Raw genomic sequence first — 5,466 nt, forward strand, 5'->3', positions numbered from 1 at the left:
TATCGCTGTAAACGTATATATTATAAACTCCCCCAAAAATATCTGCGGGGTGAGGACTGGCGTAGATTTTCTTAAAAATAGGGGTCACCGGTATCTCAAACGGCTCACCGGGCTTAAAACCCAATATTTCGGCCAGTTTCCCGCGGAACGTCACCTTATATCCTTCTCCTCCCGAAAAATAAACATGATTTGTAATGTTGTTATATTGAAGACCTAAGCGCGATGTTATCGGGTTGCCGATGCATTTAGCATTAAATTCTTTTAGTATTCTGGGAATGGAGTCGTAAAACCCGGCAAACAGTGTTATAGTGGCTGTCTGGTTGGTTTTACTGTCGTATATTAACACGTCCGCGTCAGAAGCAGGGAACGTTGACCACACCCTAGGGTACTGAAGTTCAATAACCCCCACCTCGTACGGTTCGCTCAGAACGATTGGTTTTGCTAATTTTGTTCGGTAGCGCCATATCTTGTTATTAGGATACACGTGTAGCGATGCATTACTCGGTAACGTGACATAAAATCCGTTCTTGTTCTCCATCTTCTTGATGTTGTTGGGACGTGCGACAATTCCAAAGTGGCTGTGTAAACAGATAACGCCCCGTGATATATATATATATATATATATATATATACATATATATTACACGTCAACGATGTCCTTTTCAGAGACCCACGAGTTAAATTTCTCAGGCCACCCCAACCATTTCACAAGCGCCATCTTTTTCCGGCCTATAGTTTTTCTGGATATTATTTTCTCTATTTTAAACACCTTGTTTTTGTCAATGATTACCGGCTGTAGCTCAGGCTCGTAAAATGCGCCTTTTACCTCATCACCCGAGCAATCTGATATTCTATACACAGGCTGGTCACGGGCTATGCGCCTAGTTATTGTAAAAAAAACTCGTCTGTATATGTTTGTTCATAACCTTTTCTAAACACCCCTCGGAGTTTTGATATTCTCACAGTGTCCCCTACATTATATTTGAACGATACGATCCTCGGCGGTTTCTTCTTCTTCTCCTTGTACAGCGTGTTAAAGACGAGCTTCTCGTTGTCTTTGTTTACATCGGATGGGGCCATCTTTATCGATCTGTGGTGAGACTTGTTGTAAGCGTTGACGAGGTCCTGGACGACATCAACATATCTACGCGAATTAACAGACGTTAGATATCTCCACATGCGGGTCTTAAATGTTCTGTTGAAACGTTCAACCGTGCTAGCCTTAGTCTCGTTTGAGGTAGAGAAATGTTTAATTTTATACACCTCCATTAGGTGTTGAAACTGTTTGTTATAAAACTCTGTCCCCTGATCGGTTTGGAGTTTTACAGGTATGCGGCCTTCGTTCAAAATGTCTTCAAACGCCTTTGCAACAGATGTACCGGTCTTGTTTTTAAGACACCTAACCCATGCATATTTAGAAAATACATCGATACATGTCAGCAGGTAGCGCACATTGTCATTTTCTGCTGAATATTCACTCATGTCCACCAGATCGGCCTGGAACTGTTTGTCAATACCGCTAACCAACACCCTATTTCTAGGGAAGTGTACAGCTGCTCTAGCGTGGAGGGTATACACATCTTGCCCCTGCAAGTAACGCTTTACTTCAGGCATCCCAGGAGCCTCCCCAGTGCATTTTCTAACAGCGTCGCAAAGTTTTTGTACACCTCCAAGACCCCCTGGGTGTGCGGGGTCGTGGTAAATCTTGTCTAGCGTGCGCTCCATATTCAGTCAACAACACAAGTGGCCAAAATGAGGTCGACACACCGTCTTTTATTTATTTATTTATGGTTTTTCAACATGTTTAGGTATTTTACACACACCGTCACATCTCTGTCTATCATGTGTCGCACTAGGTGCTGAACTGCATCACAAACATCTAATGGCACACCATTTTTAATCATCAAAACACACGCATCACAAAGAAATGCACAAAGACAAATAACGTGGCCTGTTGCAAACGCCTCAGACTCATTACAGTTTGTGAAATATGCTGTTACCACATCTTTAACCGCTGATGAACTGTGTGCTGCCGCACACACGGTATCATTCCAATTTATAACATTTGTCCTTATATCGTTTAAATGGTTGTTGAATGTAACACAGTCGCGTGGGACACAGTCACCGGTAATTACCCCGTACAGAAGTGATGTCAGTCTGTTCATGGCATGGCGTCTTTTCCACGACAAAAGATATGTGGCTATTGTGATCCCAAACAACAACATCATTTTTTCTGTGGTAAATATTACAAATCTGTCGATATGCAGCAGCAGCAGCACTTGGTCCACACGGTGAAGGCGTTGCGTAAAGCGGTCTCGTGCTTGTGGTCCTCCATCGTCTCCATTTCCTCGTTGGCAGATATTCCGTCACATCCGGGTCTGAGATAGTGTCTCAGAGTCTCGGCCGCTCCTAAAAGCCTGTCTTGTGAGAAAGCCCCCGGTGATATCTGCGCAAACAGGTAATGTAGAGCTTTTCCTAGAGACTGCTTGAATACAGAGTCCAGAATCTGGTCAAAATACATACATCTGATCTGATCAAATTCAAACAAGCAAGAGTGATGACGCTGACTCGGGTGGCTGATTTTACACCCGCTGCAGAGAGCTTTTGTTTTTTCCCACCCTGCGTGATACTGGCAGCGTGATAGAAAGTCTTTGATCGTGTCCACGTCGTCTTTTGTCAGGGACAGTGTCGAGACATGTCCCTTCTCCTCCTTCTTCTTCTCCTTCTTCTTCACATGCAGCGCCTCATGCGACTTCATATGAGGTGTGCAGGGTTCCACACCACCGCAATCGTTTTCCCAACACCCTCTAGTATCATCGTCGTCACAGGTGTTGATAAGGACACTACCTGTAAAAAAAAAAAAAAACAACAACAACAGAAAAAAACATTAAAATCTTATACACCGTTTATCATAATTTAAAATGACAAAAAAAAAAAATACAAAAGTTATGCTAACCTAGGCTTTATCAGTAGTCGACGTGTCTGATGATTTTCGGGCGGCACAGGGAAGGAAGGTGACTACCCTGCGCATTAGCCTGTGCATCATCGAAAAGAAGACGTTTTCTAACACTCTGATAAGAAGAGAGGATCCTGTCTCTTCTGATGCCCTTGTCAGCTTCGTCAAACAATTTCTGCAGAGATCTCCAGTCGCACCACTGAATAAAGAAAACAGTTTTAAACCACTCGTCACGCTCTTGAAGTGTAAGAGGGTAGGGTTGTTGTCCCCATGCGTCGCGGCCTCTGCTCGCGATCACAGATTCTCGATCTTTGCACACACTGAGAAAAATAAAGTCCTCCCGCCGTTTGTTAAAACGATCCGTCTCGACGCGGTACATCTCGGGGCCCGTTTTGCTGACCCACTGCGAGACATAAATACTCTATGGGAAACCGGGTTGGTCTAGGTCAGGGCAGACCTCTGACCAAAACAATTTCCAATCTCTATGCATCAAACTGACCGTCCATGTTTCAACGCCTGGAACCACACTGCGACCGGTGGCCGCACTGAGCGTAACGACAGAGTCCTGATATTTAACATTGTAAACATACCCATTAACCCCCTCCAGCTCTAGCTCAAATTCACGATTCTCCGGCGTAACGAGACCACTTCCTACACGTCTCCTTTTCTTGTAAGGGGCCCGAGCATCCACAACCGTCGCCAGGTCATTAGACATACCTGGGCGGTCGCTTGACCCGATGCCACTGTTGCTGGTGCAGGAAGACATGGTTGCAGAAACGTCTTGCAGAATACAGGCGATCGTTGAAGAAAAAAAAAAAATCAGAGTTCCTCCCGCCGTAGCTTCGCCGTCCGAGAAGTTGAGGATGTCCTGCTGAGAAAATCCCTTGTATATATATGCACACCACCTACATCCGGCCGCAAGGAGGGGCTTTTTGATTAGCCAATAGCTACGGTTTCATTCGGAACCACCCCCAGAAGGAGGCGCTATGTTTAACCAATGAGAGCAGGATTTCATATGACGTTTGTGGGGGAGGGGATTGGGGGAGGGGCGTGTGGGGGAGGGGATTGGGGGAGGGGCGTGTGTGTGTGTGTGTGTGGGGGGGGGGGAACGCACGCACGTTTCGCGTGCACACACGCACGCGCGTTTCACGTGCACGCGCAAAGCTGGTCCCTATATACTACTAACCACTTTCTTAACAATCTTGGCTATGAAGGGAAGATTTGAGATAGGTCTGAAATTTGCTAGCATGGAAGCATCTAGCGTTCTCTTTTTTAAGTGTGGCTTAATAGCAGCTTCTTTTAGGAGTTTAGGAAACATGCCTGACTCAAGTGAGCAATTGATAATTTGCTGCAAATCAGTAAGGACAAACATTGCAATAGTTTGAAAGAAGTCAGATGGCAGCAAGTTGATGGTTTAAGCTGCTGAACTGTTTCCTTTATAGTTTTAAGGTCAACTGTTTTAAATTCTGACAAGGTTGTTGAGTTATTCCTGGGTGGTTTTAAGAGTTGCATCATTTTATTATTTTGCTACTGTGTGCTAATGTTTTTCACTAAAATAGCAAGCAAATTCATTGCATTTATCTGTTGAGAGGAGTTCTGGAGCTATCTGATTAGAGGGGTTAGTAAGCTTATCAATCATAGCAAACAAAGTGTGAGTATTGTTGATGTTCTTACTGATGATTTCTGAAAAACCCTGAATAACTCATGGTTGAAATTGCAAAGACTTTGTTTGTAGAGGTCATAGTGAATTTGAAGTTGAGTTTTTCCTCCACTTATGCTCTACTTTCCTGGAATCTGTTTTTATGGCCTTTACCATCATGTGTTCCTCCATGGTGTTTTCTGTCTGCTCAAGGTTGTCTTAGTTTTAATTTTAATAGGAGCAACAGCATCCATGACATTTGAGATTTTCCAAATGACTGTCTCTACACTCATAGTTCGTGACTATGGTCTCCATAAACTGAGCACTGGTATTTTCCTTTATGTACCTTAGACACAGAGGTTAACTGAATAATTGGAATGATCTGTAAGTAAAATAACACACAGAAATGATCAGAAAGAGCCAAATCCTTAACATCAACAGAAGAAATGTCAACACCCTTATAGATAACCAAATCTAGAGTGTGGCCTTGAGTGTGTGTAAGCCCTTTCACTTGTTGAAGTGTCAAGTAGAGAAGAGAGTTCTTTGGCAATACTGTCCATGCTATTGTCTACATGAATGTTAAAATCCCATTATGACTAAAAAGTTGTAGTCAGTACAAATAATTGACAGCAGTTCGGCAAACTCCTCAATGAATTTTCCAGAGTGTCTTGGAGGTCTATAAGTGATTAAAAAAGGACTTTTGGATTACCTTTTACCAAAAAGCAGAGATATTCAAAAGAGCTAAAATCACCAAATATAATTTCCTTGCACTGAAATACAGATTTATAGATGCAGCAACTCCTCCATCTTTCTTGCCAGTTCGACACTTGTTCATGAAACTGAAATTTGTTGGTGCTGCCTCATTAAGAAT

The 5,466-nt window shown here is 43.2% G+C and overlaps 1 long non-coding RNA gene across 1 annotated transcript; it reads right to left on the reverse strand.

The window, feature by feature from the left end:
* Positions 1–1,753: 1,753 nt before the first annotated feature.
* On the reverse strand, positions 1,754–3,977 carry LOC144458811 (uncharacterized). Its single transcript, XR_013488192.1, has 2 exons — positions 2,957–3,977; positions 1,754–2,847 (listed from the first exon to the last, which is right to left on the reverse strand). It is a non-coding gene; the product is annotated as an uncharacterized LOC144458811 (long non-coding RNA).
* Between the last annotated feature and the right edge of the window lie 1,489 nt (positions 3,978–5,466).

Source organism: Epinephelus lanceolatus, chromosome 2 (assembly GCF_041903045.1).
Source record: "Epinephelus lanceolatus isolate andai-2023 chromosome 2, ASM4190304v1, whole genome shotgun sequence".
Taxonomy (NCBI): Eukaryota; Metazoa; Chordata; class Actinopteri; order Perciformes; family Serranidae; genus Epinephelus; species Epinephelus lanceolatus.